Source organism: Lonchura striata, chromosome 1 (assembly GCF_046129695.1).
Source record: "Lonchura striata isolate bLonStr1 chromosome 1, bLonStr1.mat, whole genome shotgun sequence".
In the NCBI taxonomy this organism is placed as follows: domain Eukaryota; kingdom Metazoa; phylum Chordata; class Aves; order Passeriformes; family Estrildidae; genus Lonchura; species Lonchura striata.
The window spans coordinates 113,710,692-113,730,819 of NC_134603.1; the positions used below are offsets into that span (position 1 = coordinate 113,710,692).

Consider the following 20,128-nt stretch of genomic DNA (forward strand, 5'->3'; position numbering starts at 1 on the left):
CTGTGACTGCATAAATAGAATGGCTTTTGTTCTTAAAGCAGTGAACAGATTAATGATCAGCAGGATTTTTTGCATCATGTCTTCAGTAAAATGCTGCTGTCTGTTACACTTTATCAACAATGTGAAAAAATATCAGGTTTACTGTGTATAGTTTTAAATTAGCAGCAGTATCATGTTGAAGTCTCTAATTAGAGAGTCACGTGGTTCTGACAGAGGACTTCAGCTATACCTCAAGAGGTGTCTCTTAAAATTTTTAATTTGGAAGACTTATGATGAGTGTGGCTGGTTTCAGCTAGCAAATGTGTTTGCCTGCCTGTTCTGTGTTTCACACCTCACAGTGTCAGGAGTCCATGGTTTGCCAGCTCAGCAAAACCTGGCATCAAATTCACAGCACACACTGACTGCTTTCTGTCTCTCACTCCTTTCCTTTCCTGAAAAAAATTGCATCCCTGGAGATATCTTCTTTTCAAAATATTTTATGTTTACATCTTTATGCCTGTTTGGAGTAGAATGGAATGAAAATGCACCATCTATCTCTTAGCGGGTACGCTTTGGGAGCTCCGTAATTTTGAAATCATTGTGCCTCAGATAGGTCTTCATCAGATTCTTGTGAGGTAGGGAGGGGTATTTGATAATAGAGATGGGGAGCTATGGCACAAAGATGCCATATTCTGCAAATATTTGGGCACTTGTTTAACTGACAAGTATGAATCCAATTCCCTGCATAATCTGAGGATTTCTGGGAAGCCAGCCAAACTTTTAACAAGAACTCACTTCAGCATCACCACAGTTGCTCGGCAGATCAAGAACTGAGTGGCTGCCATGGGTGGGCAAAGTCAAACAGTGAATCCTGATATCCCAAGTCCTTGTGCTGTGTTTTAACAATGAGAACTCTCTTTTTCCTTAGTTGTGGTCATCCTATCCCTTCACCTCATTAGGACATTAAGGGAGGCACTGCAGAGGCAGCCCTGATGCCAGGAGAAGCAATAGTCCCACAGCAGCCATCCAAGCTTGTTTCTCAGGCTGGCACTGCTGCCTTCTTATCTTGTGGGTCCCGATGCATTTTCAATTCTGCCGGCATGTGGATGTTATAGGCGGAATTTACCACAATGTTTAACTCACTGGAAACACTGTTCGGACTTACTTACGGGCGGCCCGTCAGCAGTACAAGCAAACCGCATCTCCTGCCCGGCTCTGGAGGAGAGCTGGGCGTTCCCTCAGGGCGGGCGGGAGCCGCCCGGGGGCCCGCAGCGCGCCCGGCGCCGTCCGTGCCCGCCGCTGCCCGCAGGGGGCGCTGCCGGGGCTCGGCGCCTCCGGCGCGGCCGGGGCCGGGGCGGCTCCGCGCGGGGGCAGCGCCGGGCGCGTCCCGCCCTCCCGCCTCCTCCGCGTCCCCTCCCCTCGGCCGCGCTGCTGGAGCCGCCGGGCTCCCTCGCTCCTCTTCACATGGGGCTTGCCCTGCCGGCGGGACGGCGCTCCGGCTCTCCCGCCGACCGCTGACAGCGACCCGGCGCGGCAGAAGGGGGCTCGTGGCCGCTGCCGCCGGCGGGCAGGTAGGGGCGGCCGGCGCACCTGAGGGGACTCGGGGAGCGGGCGGCGGCGGGACGGGCGCGCCGGGCTCCGCCGCTCCGGCCGCGGTGCGGGCGCGGAGGTAGCGCACGTGGAGCGGGCGCCTCGCATCCCGCCCGCCTCCCTCCGACCCTCGGCGCCGCCGCTCCGGCAGGCGCTTCCCTGCGCGTTTTCGGGATGCTCGCGGGACCCCCGCCGGTCACTTGCGGGCTCATCGCGGGGGGATTCTCTTCCCGGCTGCCGCGGGGAGCGGCGCAACTTCAGGGAAGAACCCGGGCGGGGACGCTGGTCCTCCCCGTTCGCCCAAAGGGCATCCCCTTTTTGTTTAAAGAGCCGCGGATCTCCCTCTGTCTGTTCCATCTTTTACCTGTCAGGAGAACAACTCTGTTATTTGTGAAATTTTTCTATGTCAGTTCAGTGTTGTTACTTTTTTCCCTGTACACTACACTACAGTTGGTAGGTTAAAACACAGGACGAATTCCTTATGCCGGTAAAGTGAACGCTATGGGTTTGCCGAGTTCATATAATCTGATGTTCTCGTAGCTCAAAATAAACCTTTTCATTAAAAAGGAGAAAACCGGAATCAGTTCTCAGAGCTTTTGATTGATTAGAGCTCCCTCGTGGAAATCAGCAGGGAGTTTTGCCTGATTAAGAGCTGTAAAATTGTCCTGAGGTTTATTACACAACTGGCTGTAGTTGTGCAGTACGGGCTCAGTTAGATAACTTTGCAACTGGATCTTGTTTTCTCTGGTCCACCTGAAGTACTTTCAAGTCAAATTTTTTACATTTCTCTGCTTTAAGCCTTCTCTACTCGATGTGTACAAGGTAGGGGGAGGACTCTCTTTACCAGCCTTAAAGAAGAGTAAATGTGTTGGATAGACAGGGAAGCTGGTGACATCCTTTGGAGAGATAGCAATTGCAATTTAGAAATGCACCATGTGTTTTGCTGGCAGTGCCAGGTTAACTGCTTTCATCTTGAACGTGTTTTATTTCGCTTATGTTGCAGTTGAGCCTCAGATGCTCTGTTTAATAACCAGGGACTCAGCTGTAACAGAAGGTGTACAGACATGCATGTAATCATAGCCTCTCCAGCAAAGAACATGCTTTCTGTTGTGATTATGCAGAAATGTTACAGAAAACAGAGCATTGCTCCCAGAATAGCTTGGAGGTTTCAATTTCCACACATGTGAGCTGACTATTCAGTTACTGCTGTTCTGTTTTTTCTATGCTGCTGAAATACCTGACAGTAAGCAGTTTACAGAATCCAGTCGCTTGTGGGAACTTTTCTTCTTGCAGCAACTGCAAGAGTTTATGTGATTTTTTTTTTTTTCTTTTTAAGGCAGGAAAGTAGGTAGAATAAAATGGAAACTTTCTTGCCCTTCAATAGCAGCAACATAGGACCAGACCTGGGGAGGGTGGAACAAAAAAACCCCAAACTTTGGGGTTGCAACTACTTTCAGATGAGAAAAGCTCCTTCGGGATGGCACTTCTCAAGTTTGTTCTTGATTCCTTGAAATTTCAGGTGGTGTAGGTCTGATCGATCTAGCTATTCAAATGAGGAAAAGGTAATGTATTGTGGTCTGTGGAGTTCAAATGCACGTTACTGGAAAGCTTCAAATAGCCTTAAAATAGTCTTTAGTGGAGCAGGTGTATTTGCTATGTTTGGGACAATTGTGTTTCCATTTAAAAGAACAGCGAGTGTTTCTGAAACAGGGCGTAACTCTGTTAGCTTTGGTATTCAGTACTGGTGTTCCCAAACTGTGACCACAATCCAGTATGAATCCTTTGCATGTAAATTCAGTGTCTGCAGATAGCATATGTTGGTATTTCTAAGCTGAATTGGAGGTTGGATACCTAATATCTTTAAGGATAAGTTTATGGAAAAAACTCAGGCATGTGATGAACAGCTTTCCAGAGCTAGGATGATAGAAAACAAATTGTGTATCACTGAAGTTAAAAGTATTCAAGAAAGCTGTTAATAACATTCAAAAGGAGATCCTTAATGTGCATGTGAAGAGCATTATCAGTTTGTGTAGTTCAGTAGCCAGCATGCAGCTGAGCTATCATGCTTAACTGTCCATTTCATAATCTTTGGGCAGAGATTTTTCTAAATCAGGGTGTTTAAAGGTACCCCAGTTTGAAGCACTGAAACATGGTGAACTAATTCTGCCCAAGAGATTGGATATTTGCAACTTGAACAGAAAAACTATACTCTTAGCAGTGTGCCAAAGCCTGGAGCTCTCTATACAGAGAGAATCTAATGGGGTGTACATTGTGCTGGTCTGTGTTCAGTTCTGGTTTAAAGGAGACTTTTTTATGGCAGCTATTACTTATATATCGCAATTGTTGATTTGCCTTCACAAGGTGGGCTAAAAAAATGTTGTGGATATGAAGAGATTAAGTGCCTTGCTGAGTTTGAAAGAATAAAACACTGAGGCCAGATTGAAAAAGGGTCTAGACTGGCAGTTCGATCTGGCTTGTCTGCCTTGTTTGCTATAGATTGTTGGAACTGCTCTTTCTAGGTATTGCAATTCAATGGTTGGCTGACAGCATTCTCAAGTGTTTTCCTATTACATTCCTTTCTATCTCTTTGCATGCACAGGGTATTTGGTAGGCATTGGTAGTTTATCATGCTGTCATAGCTTCCCTTTTCCTGGGTTTATTATTTTAGTGTTTTAAAATCCTCTATTAGTCTCCATGCAAAAACAACACCATGTTAATGGATTGTTAGAGTGGTGAAATTTGAATGTGAGATAGCCAGTGGTCAGCATTATGGTTCCCGTGCAACCATTAGTCAGCAACACTTCACATAAATATCCGATCTAAAATTTAATATAATCTGCTGTAGTGAATCTCATTGGAAGGGTGACTTCAGGTAAGCAGGAAGTTCTGATGGAGGATGCAGGATATGTGTCTACAAAGAGCTGTGCCAAGGCTGATTTGAAAATGGTAACTGATGGTTTAAGCATTTGTGACTAAAGTCCATTTTTGCTCCTAAAATCTGCAGTGTAAAGCTTTAGGGTGGTTAAGTATTTTCAGTCTTTTTGTAAGATTCCTGACAGCAAAACCGGCAAAGTAGCTGGTCTGAGGTATTCTGCTTTTTTCTGTCCTTGGAACTGAAGTGTCCTTTGATGGTGCAGTTGCCAACGATGCTAGTTGTTGGTAGAGAGAGGTTTTTATTCAGTTTATATTCACATTTGAATCGCTGAAGACCCTCATGTTGTCTCCCATTAATCAGCCAACTGTAGTTGCTGTCTTTAAGCTAATGAAGTTGCATTAATTTGCTCCTGCCTGCCCTTTTATGCTGCAAATGCTACACAGCTGTGAAGTTGCCATCTAGCTTTGACTCAGGACACATTCTTCTTCCAAGTGGTGTGCAGTCCTCAAACAGCCTGGATTCTCAGAGAAAGGTAGGTCTGAAAGTGGAATTTGTGGCCCAGAAAAATGCTACACAGAGATAAGGGGAGCCACATGCATGCTTAAAAACTAGCACATGCCCAAGTGTTTTGGTGAATAACCTGGAATGCTTTGCTGAATCACAGCTGTGAGGGTGCAGAAACACTAAACCTCTAGCGTCTGCTGTGGCTGAGTGCAGTGCTTGGAGTGAATTTCAGGGCAGGTGCTTGGATACCATTCGGACATCAAAAATTAGCCAGGACTGGGACTGTACATTCAGGAATGGAAATGTTACATTGCGAATCGCTTTACTGGGAAATTTAACCAGTACTTCTCCCTTCCTCTCTGATACTTAAATGCTGATTGATGCAGTAAAAAACAAATTCCCATTGATTTCCTTAAGAAAATTATTATATGAAGGGTGTGCCTAAGCAAACTGCCTGGACAGTTCCACTCTTGGCCTACAGAAACGGTGGGATTTGCCCAGTAATGACGTTTCTGTGTCAGTCCCTGTTAACTGATTCTATACAAGGGACCAGCACCAAGTATAGAATTCCCGGTACCGACCCGGTCTTGGTGTCATTAGCCCACCCGCGACCTCCGCGGGCGGCGGTGACGCTGCGGGTGGGGAGCGGGGCCGGGGGTCCGGGAGCGGGGCCGGGGGTCCGGGAGCGGGGGGAGCGGGTTCGTGCGCTCCCGGCGGGCGGGGCGGAGCCGCCGGGGGGCGCCCGAGGACCGGCGGAGCTCGCGGGGATCCCGGCGCATCCCGAGACTCCCGGGATGCCGGCGGGTGTGCGGGGCGGGACGCGCATCCCGAGGCTCCCGGGATGCCGGCGGGTGTGCGGGGCGGGACGCGCATCCCGAGACTCCCGGGATGCCGGAGGGTGTGCGGGGCGGGACGCGCATCCCGAGGCTCCCGGGATGCCGGCGGGTGTGCGGGGCGGGACGCGCATCCCGAGACTCCCGGGATGCCGGAGGGTGTGCGGGGCGGGACGCGCATCCCGAGACTCCCGGGCCGCTCCCCCGGTGAGTGGCATCCTCCCCGCGGGATGCCGGAGGGTTTGCGGGGCGGGACGCGCATCCCGAGCCGCTTGTTCCGCTCCCCTGTTGAGGCACATCCTGCGCTCCCTCCTGTTCGCAGAGATCGCCTGCTTTACCTGGGTCATACTGTGGTGTCCTGCGACATCAAAGCCCTTTCTTTCATTGTGAGCCTCGTTATGTGTAGGAGTTGGTCTGAGCAGAAGGAGATTCCTCTCCTAACTCAGCTTGCTGTCCTCTCCCCGCCCTACTTTTTCCACTAACCTTTCCTACTTTGCCAGCCCAGGCTCTCCAAAGCTGGAAATGAAATGTCTTCTCTGGTAGCCTGACTGAAGGCAGTGCAAGAAGCACCTCGGAATCGGGCACTGAGAGGATTCTTGGCTAGACCAACCTTTTATGGCTAAGCAATGATTCTCGATTTTGTGACTTTGATTTCTCATTTCTTGTCAATACTGTGGGATTGACACGGGGGAAATACCCACAGCGTTATTTGCTAGTGGCTGCAAGGTGGCTCAGCAAAGTCTGGAAGTAAGTGGCTGTTACAGAGAGTTGGAGTAGTACTGAGTAAGATTCCCTTTAGTTGAACAGGGGACAAATGGGAAGCAGGTGAGCTCTAGGTAAGAAAAGTTTGTGTAAAAGACTGAGCTGGGGAACTGTTTGGGCAATTAATCCATGATTTTCTAATCTACTGCCTTCTGTAATTTCCTCCTGCGAATTGATCACTAAAAATTGCTTGGATTGTCAGTCATCAGGCAGCAAGGTGTGCATGTGGACAGGGCAAGGCATCCTTCTTACAAGGCAAAGGAGGAAAAAGCCAATAATTTGGCTATAGGTTGCAGTTTGGACAGCATCAGTCCCAGAATTAATTTCTGACTCTTTTTTTGACTGTTTCCTTGAGAAAGTTTCTTCTTTTGCATTACTTTGTCTGGAGCCTTCTGGCAAGAGTGTTGTCTTTAGTAATGCTTGCCACTTTGCTCAGCATAATGTGAAGGACTAGGATTGCTAATGTTAGTCGCCATCTAGAAGAACTCAGCCAAAATCAACTGAGTATTGTGAAAAAGGCAGAACTGGCTTGTTGAATTAAAAGTATCTTGTACAGTATCTGCAGTAAGATAATAAGTGTACCATTATGTGAGGACTGTGACTGGCACTTTGAAGTCATTGCCAGTAAAATCCTCAGAAATGTGGACAAATGAATAACCTGCAGCTAACAATGTGCTCAGTAACATAGACAGCTGTTTCTTATTTGGTTTTACACTAATTGCTGCTGCTGTTACCATTGCATTTGTGAGCTGATAGAGTTTCACATCATTTGTATACTCCTGATGCAAGTCGTGCCGTGGTACATCATGTGTTGATAAAAGCAGATGCTTTTACTTGGCTTTTAATTTATGATGCAAGTTTTATGGGATCATTAGAGTTCACTGAAAAAAACAGAAAATGACTTGGGGATCTTGCCAGACATTTGGCCAGGCAGGCTGATCTTTATAGAGTGATCAAAGAAAGGAGGAAGAAAATAAAATCTGTAAAAATCCATGAAATTATTTATTTGGAATGAGTGTGTAGATGAAGGAGAAGAGTGAAGGAAGGGAAAATAGAAAATTGGTGTAACCTGCCTGTCAGAATGTTTTAAGTAGGGTCCAGTCCTCTGTGAGGGATTGCAGGCAGCTTGTAACTGATTCGGGATATTCTTTTTAAACTCACAGAAAGCTTTCAGTTTTAAGTTTGCATTTAAGATCTGGGCTGAGGCTCAGCTTCACTTGCATGGAATAAACTGAAAAAAATTGCTTTACTAAAGCTTAATTTTAAATTTTTGTGTGTGTGTGATTTTGGAGATATATAAAATACATATATAAAATGTCAGCTCTTTATGTTGGGGATGACAGTATATGCTGGGGGTGGCCACAGTCAAGTTAAGAAAGATCAAAGAGAAACCTTTAAGGCACCTGTAATTTTTTCTGCGTTTGGGAAGACTCTCTTTGGCCTTTCATCTAAGTTAAGTGGTGCCTGACTATCTGTAATTTTAATTTTGCTTCTCTTTGTGACATAAGCAGTCATGCTAACTTCACTAGAGATTCCAAATAAATATTTCTGTTAGTATTGATTTTATATAATAAAAGATCATGTGTAACTTGTAGGAAAAATGACAGTATCAATCCTTCCTTTTCTTATCCATCAAAATCTTACCTTCTGTAAGAAACAATTGGGTTAGGACTGCAGAGTAGTCAGAAATGAAGAAATTGGTGACCTGTGCTAGAAAGTCACTTTTTCTTCACATGGTACTTTGTATCTGTCTCTATCAAGGACTGGGAGATGAGGCAGAATAAATGTTCATTATATGCAGGTTGTAACTGCAGTTTGAAATGTCAGAAGCAGCTTATAATTAGAAACACTAAAAGACTAAAACTTCATCTCTGAACATAGATTTGTAGTAATGGCTGATTTACAACAAATATACACAAAAAGGCATGAAAATATTTAAATATTTTTGAGATTATCCCTTAGTGTTGAGTGAAATATTGTCTTGCTTCTGTAATTATTTTAAGTGCAAATAATGACATGAAAGTGACTGATGATACAAGAAAATATTTTTTTAGTGTGTAGAATTTTATTAGTCCTATTTATGAATTATGTTCAACTGTGGACTCGAGGAGATACCTGAATAAGCTGATGCAGTGCTTCCCCATTAACTCAAAACAGTATGTAATAAAAACTGCAACATTAAATAAAATAGATTGCAAGGATAAGTTAATTGGAAAAGTACTCTTCCGGTGATTAATTCATGTTTTTCATGGAGTAGTAAGGGAAATGATATTTCAGTTTTTGCACTTAAAGCTGAAATGTCTGGTTCATAGGGACTTATTATGTATGAACTTTCTGATTTCATCAGTGCATTCATAACCATAGAATTTTTTAAACTATTCAGTGAATTTGGTTGGCAGTGTGGATTGTGTTAGATGGAGCTCCTGTTAATGACCCCTGTGGGGAGAAGCTAATGCATTTTGCTGTAATGTTTCCTTGGCCACTTTGTTCACCCTTTACTGTGCACAAAGAGACTATAAAAACAAGATACACATAATTTTAAAACTGTTATTTACTGACTGAGAAGTATGGTAGGTGACTAGCAACCAGGCAAAACACTGACATACCTTTCTAAGACACCTGCTTCACAACCTCACAGGACTGCCAAGGTTGGAAGGCACCTCTGGAAGTCATTTGGTCCAATTCCCCTTTTCAAGCATGGCCACTTAGAGCCAGTCACTCAGAACTGTGTCTGGATGGTTTCTGAATTTCTTCAGGGAGGAAAAATGTAACTTCCCTGGGCAAGTTGTGCCAGTGCTTGGTCACCCTCACAGTGCAAAAAGTGTTTCCTGATCCTCAGAAAGAACCACTGTGTTTCGTGTTGTGCCTATCACATCTGGTCTAGTCACTGGGCATGAATGGAAAGGGGCCAGCTGCAAACTCTGTGTGCCCTCTCTTCAAGTATTTGTATATGTTAGTAATTTCCCCCCTGAGCCTTCTGTTCTCAAGGCTGAACAGTCCTAGTTCTCCTTCCTCTTATGTGAGGTGCTCCCATCACTTCGTTATCCTCATGGCCCTTTGCTGGTCTCTCTCCAGTATGTCCATATTGTTCTTTCACTGAGGAACCCAGGTCTCCAGGTGTGGCCACATTCATCCTGGCACCATTGCTGGCCTGGCTGTCATCAATATTGGAGAAAGTTCACTTCTATTGTGCCTTGGATGGACTGTTTGTCACTATTGCTGTTTTTTTCCACAGCTTTTTGTGGTTTTTTTTTTTTTTTTTTTGAGTCTTTGAGCTGTTAACAGCTTAGGATCTCATGTCTAGCTGCAGATTTACCATTTCTGTCTATCATGGCTCTAGTCTGAGTATTGTTGCATAGCTTTCTTGCAAGCTGGCAGTTTCCTTAGAAGTTCCATTCAAGGTTACACAGTTCTGCTGTGTCAAAACTAGGCCTTGAATCACAGATAGCTGAACCCCTAGGAGGAGGATTCACACAAAGCTGATGTGTGAAATCAGTATGAGTTATGCTGTGCCAATTCCCTTAGGAGGACACACAGTGAATAGTAGCTGCAAGGTTATTTGAACTACTTTCAAAATGACTGCATGTCGTCAGGAGAAGCCTTGTAACTTAAGCCTTCTCTGTGCTGGACTTTTACCTGTCAGTGTGATTTTGTATGTGCTTTTGACACTAATGTGGTTTGTAACTGGCACTTTGCCTGATCCTAGATGGACACAAGTGGTGCTGATGTGGATTGCCTATGGTCAGAAAAACTCTTTGTTTTGTGCCAGGAAAAGTTTATATTAAATACTAGGAATAATTTCTTCACTGAAAAGGTTGTCAAGCTCTGGAATAGGCTGCCAAGGGAATTGGTGGCACCACCACTTCTGGAAGTATTTAAAAGATTCATCGGTGTGTCACTAAAGGACATGGTTAATGGTGGACTTGGTAGTGTTAGATTAATTGTTGGACTCAATGATCTTAAAGGTCTTTTTCAAGATAGGTTATTCTATAATTCTACAAAAAAAGCCCAAAAGCTATCAAGAAAAGGAAATAGAGGGAGGTGACGCTCAAGATGTTGACAGGAGTTGTAAAGGAGCAATGGACTGAGGGTGAGAATCAGGACATGTGCCTGCTATGTTATGTGCAGGAAAGGGTGCTGCAGTAGGTAAAATTAGAAGGAAGAAAAAAATAAGAACAAGTTTCATGAAGAGACAAGATGATGCTTTTAATATTTCCCAAGGGATAGGAGGATCAAACATTACAAGTGTGTTTTAATGAAAAGACAACTAGTAAAGTTCTCACTTTCTCAAAATGCAAAGCAAAACTTATATTGCATTCACTGGTGCTAGAATTATTCCTATCTTGACTGCCAGAAAGGAAGAGAGTATCAGGAAAGGAACTAAATGTTTTCTTGTATTTTTAAGTTTACAGACTTGGAACTTCTGTTATTTACAGTGGAAAATCAGGTCAAAGACTGGGAAAACTTTCTCATTGGAACAGTCATGCAACAGAACACTGGGAAAACTTTCTCATTGGAACAGTTGTGCAACAGAAAAAAAGATTCTGAAATAACTGAGATTTCATTTGGTTGAAAGTTTGAAGAGCCAAGTGTGTCTACTGTGAAGTTTTCAGATACAGTTAGTTCACTTTTGGAGACAAATGCTATTTCAGCCACACCTTTTATGATTTTATGGAATCTTCCAGAAAGGAGGCTTTCAGATTTGTTTGATTCTTTCTACACCAGAGACGTAGCTTTCTTAAATTGTTGATATCTATGCAGTACATGAAGGAAGCCAATGTATTTCTGACAGAAAATCATGTGAGTTAACAAACTGAAAATAATGTGGTTTGTTTTGTGTTGCTTTTTTCCTTGAACTAAGAGCTCCAATAGTCTGTAGATGGTAATGGTCCTATTTTGTAAACTGGCTACTTATTAGTGCTTTTTTGATCTATTTTCTGTTGGAATTTAGATATTCTGACAACTTGAAGTTGCTTCAATGACTTGCTAGTCAAGTGCTAGTTTGACACCTTGGAAAAGTGTCACCTACCCCTCTTGCTGCTGGAGACATGTATAGTGTGATGTGAATGACTTTCCACTGGAGGAGGGACAGATGCTGTGGTAGTTTCCTTGAAGAGATGCCACTTAAAGCATCAGACATGGTGGCATAAGCATTCATCAGGTGTTATCAAAGTGACTGGCGCATCAGTCATCCTCTACTTTCTGCTTTGTTAAGGATTATTTTATGCACTGTAGTGGTGGTAGTTTTGTGTGGTTTGGGCGGGGTGGGGGTTTGTGTGATTTGTTGTTTTATTTTGGTTGCGGGTTGGTTGCTTTTTTGTGAAGTGTTCCATTTGAGAGCAGTTAAGTTGCAGAAGTTTTTGCAGGATGATTTCTGCTAGTTTTGTTTTTCAAAGAAATCAACCGTTTGGATGACAAGACTGTATGCACACTGAAATTCTCTTTGTCATTAGGATGTCATGCTGAGCAATGACTTTTCCCCATCCATGATCTTTACTTCCTGATATAGCAAAACAAAAATTCACAGGAGTTCTTGTATCCAGTTGAAATTTCTTATGGCTGTGTTCTTTCCAGGTGTTTCCCTAATTAGGTGTTGATTTTGTCTCCTAAGTAAATGGATTTGGTTGGTTTGTTTAAAAATAGTCAAGAATATGAGATACAATTTGTTTTGAAGTTCTCTAAAACCTCTTTTGAAGCAGCATCCTTTAATTTTTGGTGTTAACTGCTCAAAGAAGTGTACTTGGAGGCAAGCAGTGACTCTCAGAAGGGTTGACTGGAGGAGATTTAAAGATTAGCTATTCTAATCTGCAATGGATATAGATTTGCTTTGAACCGATATTTAACCGATGCTCACAAAATCTAGTTTCTCTGTGAAGATATTTTTTTCCTGCCTTAAACAAATGTTTAATTTCTGCACCTTGATACTCATGATGTTAATATATTGATTTGCTTTCCTGTCCTATTAAATGATGCTGGTCCTTCTTTTACTGAAATAAATCTGTTCCTGACAGTTTTCTTTCGTAAACACTACCTACATGGCATTAAGAAGGTCCAAATCTGGTTTGTACTGTGTAAGTTTAAGATGAAGCATGACATTTACAAGTGAAGCCAAATAAAGATATTCTGTAGGAATTTAGGATGATAATGTGCATAAAGCAGAGTTTTTCATGACTTGAATTTTACTACTTACCTTCCTTCCTACAATTCCTTTCACTGTGGGCAGTTAGTCTGTAATAATTCTCTAAAGTGAGTACCCAGAGTTAATTTCCTTTTGTGCATTTATATCTTGGTGGTGTTTTATTATGAAATAGTTATGCTTAACCACCCAATTAGCAGGTGAATAATTCTTTCATGCTGTTGCATCCATTTCTCTGTGACCATCCATTGTCTGATGCAAATGTTTTCAGAGTGCTGTTTTTAACTGTGACTGGAGGCTAAGTTGGGGATGAATGAAATAGCAAAGAGAGAATGTTGAGGATTTGATCAATTTGAAATGGTCCATTTCTCCTGCAGTTCAAGACAATTAGGGAAGATGGATGCAGCAAGTGACTTGCAGTGTGACTGATCTCCTTAAATTCACTGACAAAATATGAGCAGAAATTTTCACAGATTACCAGTGTGCAGGTTTCCAGCAGAACACAGGAGTTCTGTAGAAGTGGCAGTGACCGGTGATTACTGAAAGATATGGGAAAACAAAGGAGAGAGAAGCCCTAATATTTTTCATGCAGCTGTTGCCAAGAAACTTCAGTTGAACATAACCTGTTATTGATTGTGGTTTCCCTGGCTTAGTGATGATATATACATTAGACCACGAATTCACTTTATCTAAAGTGGCTCTCACCTATCCCTGGCTCTGTTAGTGAAGAATTTTTGTAGTCTGGATTTTGTGTTGGTTTTTTTGTTTGTTTGTTTGTTTGTGTTTATTTGTTTTAAATTGATTAATGATGCTGTAAGCAGATGGAGAACACCCAGTGGACTTGGAGGTGGAAAATAAGGTAGAAGGTCATGTCACTTGTGTTGAAGTGAAGGAAAAATTAGTATGCAGCAAAAAGCTTATGAATGAGCCAGTGATGGGTGTTAAATGTTCTTATTAGCCATGTGTTAGGAGGACAACGCAGAAGATGACCTCTGTGGAAAAGGTAATGCATTAGCTGTCAGTGTAAAATGTCTTGTGAGCCTTGTAAAGACTAAGGCAGTCAGATTTGGTTTGCTTTGTTTGTAGCCCACCACAGAGGGTGGGTTGCCAGGATTCCTCTGCAGAAGAAACAGTGTGTGAGCAGCAGAAACTTTGGAGCAGAAGAACTCAAAGTTGTTGATAACTTTTTTGGTTGATAAGGGTGGAGATGGATGGAGCTGCTGAGCACTTTGCAGGAAGTCTTTCTGGAATTTTCTGTTAATCCCTACTTGCCTGTACAGTTGGGCTTACGTAGATTGATGAACATCTGAAAGGGCCCCTTGTGACAGCTTCTATGGTGAAATCACTTGTGTTACCAGGGCATGGTTCACGAGTGTTCATGTCATCCCTTTCCTGTTGAATGATCTCTGTGGCTGGGGTTTCTATTTAAGCGGTGCGGGTCAGTGCTGGGAGCTGTGTGAGGTTCTGGTGATAAGGAAGGCTGGCCACACCTCTTTTAAATAGTTTGCTAAGTCATATTTGATGCTTGCAAGCATCCATGTATGTTTTCAGAGATGCACTCAGACTTTAAACAGAGAAGATTAAATAAACACTGAGAATGATTTAGCAGTATGGGTTTCTCCAGCTGTCACTTAGCCCTCTCTCTGTGCTGTGCTAGTCACCATCCACATTTTAAGGGAACACAAAGGAAGGCTGTGGGGTCCCAGACCACTGATTTGGTGACTTTTCTTTTCAGAAAGGAGATGATTGGAACATTTCCCTATTGCAAGTAAGAAGCAAAGATGCTTAAAAATCAAATCAAACAATCTCAAGGAAACAGTTTGAAGCATTGGCCTCACTCCATGTTTTCATGACAGCTCATGAGGTAGAAACATTAGGCAAAAATGCTAAGAGCATTTTCTTCATTAATTCTTTCTTGTAGGGTGTGGGGTTTAAGGATTTCATGTACCTGGGATACTTTGAAAATGGAAAGTGGGATGGGAAACACTATTTTCTAATATTTTTTTTCTCTGAGGGTTTGTTATTACAAAATTACAGCATTTGCAGAGCCCAGTTTTGTGACTTTACTGGGTTTTTTTCCATTATAAAAAACACTCACAAAGTTGGGTAGAATATGAGAAAAGAAAGCAAACCAAACAAACTACAGTATAACAGAGTTTAATATTTTACATTGTTTTATTATCTTGTTTTCTTGTTAATGGTGGAGATGAAAAAGCAAGTTGTGATCAGTGTCTCAAAATCAAATGTAAACATCTGAAAATTTTCAGATTTTTTTTGTGTTCTATTTAAACAAATTATGTATAAAGATTTTTGACTGAGTTATTTTTGTGTTTTATTCAGAGATAAAGAGGATGGGCTTTTAGTACTAATTAAATATCTAACTCTTGGTTCTACTCAGCTCTTACTATTAGGCTTTTCTAAAACAGACTTTAAGGAGTTTATGGTTCTCTTTAACCTTATTGTTAAGATAGAAAACTTTTAAAAGCCCCCTAACTTGTTTCTAATTACTTCATATTTGTGTAATAACTCTTATTTTTTTCTAATTTTAAAATTATGATAGGATCATAAAATAATTTAGGTTGGAAGGGTATAGATATAACCAACTTCCAGCCTCTCCATGGGCAAGAGCATCATCTAGTAGGTCAAATTGCTGAGGTCCCCATCAAGCCTGGCCTTGAACACTCCAGGGATGGGGCATCCACAGCTTCTCTGGATAACCTGTTCCAGTGCCTCACCACCCTCACAGCAGAGAATTTATTTATTTCTCTAATATCTGAAAGAGCAGGGATTTAGGTTAAAAACCTGTCCCCCTTGTCCTACCACTATCTGCTCATGTAAAAAAATTGCTGTCACTCTTTTTTATAAGCCCTCTTTAAGTACTGAAAGGCCACAATTAGGTCTCCACGGAGCTTTCTTTTCCCCAGGCTGTACAACTTGGCTTGTTGAACTTCATGAGGTTCTCATGGGCCCACTTCTCAGGCTTGTCCAGGTCCTTCTGGATGGCATCCCATCCTTTTCTTTCTCTGCATCAACTGCACTGCTCCACTTGGTGTCATCTCCAAACTTGCTGAGGGTACACTCAGTCTTGCTGTTTCTGTCATTGATAAAGATGTGATAGGGCTGAGATCCCAAGACAGAGTCCTAAGGAACCCCCCTTGCCATCAGCCTCCCCTTGGCCATAGAGCCACTGACCACAACTCCAGCTGCATCAGTCCAGCCACTTCATCCAAAAAAGTAGTCCATACTTCACACCCATGTTTCTCCTGTTTGGGGATAAGGATGTCATTTAGGACTGTGTCAAAAGCTTTAGAGAAGTCCAGGTAGATTGCAATGATCGGTCTTCCCTTGTGGACTGTTGCCATCACTTCATCATGGAAAGCCATAAGATTGGTCAGGCATGATTTGACCTCAGTGAAGGTGTGCTGGTTGTCTTGGATCACCTCTTTGTCTTTTATGTGCCCTAACATTTCTTCAAGGGGATCTGCTCCATGATCTTCCCAGGCACAAAGATAGGTTCACTGGTAGTTTTCTTTCTTCCCTTTTTAAAAGCAGGAGTAGTTTCCCTTTTTCCAGTCACCAGGATCTCCACCGGACTTCCATGACTTTTCAAATATGATGGAGAGGGTCTTGGCAACAACATAATCTAGTTCCCCCAGGACTTTGGGATGCATCTCATCAGGCCCTGGAGACTTGTGTCTATTCAGTTCCATCAAGTGGTACCAAACCTGCTCTTTGCTTACAGTGGGAGGAACATTGCTACCCCAAGCCCAGCCTAGAGGTTCAGCAACTACAGAGATATGAGAAGCCTGAATTACACTTCTAAACCATTGACCTGCATTGAATCAGATGTGCTTTCTGGCCTTTGTTTGTCAGGAAACATTTGTCTTTGCTTGCAGGGTAAGGTGAATAAAGTATTTGATTTTTAATTGGTCACTGAACCAAGTAACCATAAATGCTTGCTTGTTTTTGTTCTGACACAAATCTTCGTCTAACTTGTTACGTATTCTGAAAGAACAGTGATATTTTTTTATTTTTTTTTAAGATTTGGGAGGATCAAATTAAATAGTCCTTAACAAAAAAAAAAAAAAAAAAAAAAAAAAATTCTGAAGTAGCTTACACATAGATGGCCTTAAAAGTCAACAGCAAGCCTTGCTGGTCCTTAAGTTCATGGGCCAGTGGTTAGAGGACTTGCTGTGGGTAAATGGAAACTTTCCTTTTTCTGTAAAATGTTTGTACTTGGAGCTGGGCCAGAGGACAGGAGAACTGCCTGAATTCCCTGCTCAGCTGGGAGAGGAGGTGCAGTGCCTCTGCATCAGCCTGGTTTCATGTGGTGTTGGAGTACATCTCTGGCAGGGGCACACTGACTGAGGCAGCATCAGTTAACTGCATTAGTTGCACTAGTGTTTGTAACAGAATTGTTATTCAATTTTTAGTGGAAGGGATTTAGCAAAGTGAGTGGAAATTATGAATAACTTGGTGTATCAGAGGAACTGAAACTCTGGGTTATTGGGTTGTTTATCTGAATAAACATTTTTGGTAGCTCTTGCCCCATCCTATCCAACTTGTTTGGGAACCTCTTGCAGGGTATTCCCAGCTGTCAAGGGAAGTGGTGACTGTCAGCTTCTTTTGCTTTTGTTCCTGTAGAGTATTCTGGGAAAGCAGGGCTCAGGTATGAGGTATATCTGGGCAGAAATGCCAGGTGACAGATCTCCCTGTCATGGTCTTACCTGAGGTGTGTATTTGGGAGCTAGTTTTAACTCCCTGGGAAGGAAGAGCCAATATGAAAGGTTGAAACAGGAAGAAAAGGAAGGGAAGATTAAAAAGAAAACTGCCTTTGAAGTCACACTTTGAACCAGCCCCTGAATTCTTACAACCATTGCAGAAGTGTGGCTCCTCTGTGCTGTGGTGAATGACTCACAAACATTGATGATGTGCCTTTTCAATTCTGTGTAAAGAAGGGAAGTAATGCTGCTCCAGCTCTGCTGACTGGGAGCTGAGGGGCAGCAGGGTTATGGAATTTGTCTGTAAGCATACAGTGAGGCACCAGAACAGGGATGTCTGGACATCCAGTCCAGCACACATGCTGGCACAAAATGCTAAAAAAGCATTTTTTAGTATTTTGTGCATATTGGACAAAAAGAGCAGAAAGCTTGATCTCAAAGTTTTAATTTATTTCTATTCAAATGAATTAAGAGACAGGCAGAAATAGCTGCTCGTGATATATCAGTAATGCAGGTATTCTTTTAGCCCATGCAGAAGCCCTTGTGGAAAAGTTACTGTTTATGGAGAGATTTAGAGCTATTTCTCTTCCATGAGCTATTTACTGAACTGAACTAACATCTATTAAACATTCATTCTAAGTACAATACCCTCAAGAGTCAATTTAGGTAAACTGCAATACCTCTTTCTAGGCTGAAAATTGCTCTGTATAATGCATGTAGAAAAAAATCCATAAAATTATTTTTCCTGCTTCTCTCAGTCTTTATTATATTTTGAGATTATTTTTTTTTATGAGGTAGTAGGGAAGGAGGGAAGAAAGCTCCTTTGTCAGCTGCATAAAGGGACAGTAAAATCTTTTATGTGTAAGGGGTTTTTGGAATGATGTCTTCAATTTTCTTCTCTTTTGAATTTTGGATGTTATTATGACTGCAAACTTTCATACTCCCATTGTCATGAACAATCATCTTAAGAGCTTTGACATCTTCCATCCTGGCAGCCAAATGGATGTGTAGAACTATGCTGAAGACAGTGACTTAAATCATGTTGCAATACACAGTTAGCCTTTGTGGTATTTATTTCAAATACTGTATACTATTTTTAAAACATTGTGCAGCTGTGGATGATGTCTGAGAATTAGCATTGCATTTGATTACTAATTGAGAAGACAAGCAGCTGCCTTGGGCTGAAGGTAAGAGAAAAGATGCTGCTGAGCTGAAAGCTTGTGGGGGTAGGAAGGAGGGTGATGCAGGTGAGACCTGCCTGGAGGTGTGGGCCTTGGTGGGAGACGGGAGGGATTGAGCTTGTGTTCTGGGCTGGGTGTGGGTGGAGAGCATCTGGGGTCTCCTAACCTCACCCCAGTACCATTGTCCCTCTCTCTCTTAGAATTGAACTTTACTGTTCCTTTGGTTTTACCAGGTGATAAGGGATAGGACATTAAGTGGCACAGAGAACTGGTGCATGTCAGACTTGTGGAGATATCAAGGAATGGGACAACTGCCCAGTGAACAGTCACGGAACATTTTTTCCTTTGTATAATCTCATTAAAAAATACAATAGAGACTAAGATTTTAACAGATTGGGTATTCCTCTATGGTGTCATAGCATTTTTTTAAATGAGGGTGTTTTAAAGAGACAAAATGAAAAATATAAGTTTGGGACTTTGTGCAAGGATTCTTTGTTGTTTTTGCTGCAACAGTTGTCCATTAAACCTAATATTTACCTAATAAACCTAATATTTACTTCAGTGAGTCCCATCCCACCCTCCTCCTAATCAGCTCTTGCCAAGCACAGGAAGGGGATTCAAGTCACCAATACCAGGATCTAAACTTTGTCTCAAGGAGGGCTCACAATTTACTGTGAGTCAGGTGAGCCAAATTAAGTCTCCCTGCTTATGCTCTGAACTTCTAACTTGGCTGACTAAACTAACTCCAACTAAAAATCATTGGCTGCAAAAACATTATTCATTTTTTGCACTATTTGAAGCTGATATCATCTGCAGGTACCTACCAGCACCATGTTTCTGTACAGGTCTGCAAGCAGAACAGATGTGTTGGATTATCCTAGTCAGCTTCAGTCTGTATCTGTTAGACTCATTTAACCTGCTCTGTGTGAGGAAGTGGGTTTGAGTTAGCTTACTGACTTTGCTGGAAGGAGATTAGGGAGTATTTTTTATCATCAGAGCCATAGGGAAGGGACAATGACAGGTAGCACAGCTTCCTACAGAAGATATCTTGGTAGAACCTGTGATTTTTTGCCAGTTCATGTATCTTGCATCCATACAGACTGAAGAGGTTAAAATGTGTAAAAGCTCAAGTTGGTCCAAACTCTCCTTGCAAGTTTGGTTTGATTTATGCCTGTTACAACCATGGTAGAGGAATTTTTAAATTTGGTGTCCCAGCAAAGTATTTTCATTGTAGACAAAGGCACAGTTTGTTCCACCTCATCTAGCTTTGATTATTTTAGAAAGATCTGCTTAATAAGACTCTCCCCTTAAGTAATGTAGCATTAGCTTTCTATTCTGTGTCCAGCTAAACAAGATTTAAACTGTTTTCAAGCATGCAAATCTATGTAAGATATTTATTTCTGTAAAAAACATCCTACAAGCCCAGCCAAGCCAGTCTGGGACCATAGCTTGAGAAAATGCTAATTGATGGTAGGTTTCTGTGTAGTATACTGTCTTTGCTGAATTCTGGCAGTCAAACTGCAGTTTGCAGTTCAAAATGCAGATTT

At 42.3% G+C, this 20,128-nt stretch overlaps 1 protein-coding gene across 2 annotated transcripts in view; it reads left to right on the plus strand.

Annotated features, from left to right (window-relative positions):
• Positions 1–1,373: 1,373 nt before the first annotated feature.
• The window catches only part of CPNE4 (copine 4), a 226,561-nt gene continuing 207,806 nt past the window's right edge, over positions 1,374–20,128 (plus strand). For both annotated transcript variants that reach the window (XM_021531234.3, XM_031503894.2), the window contains exon 1: positions 1,374–1,550. The gene's annotated coding sequence lies outside the window, so the exon portion shown is untranslated. The remainder of the gene's footprint in view (positions 1,551–20,128) is intronic.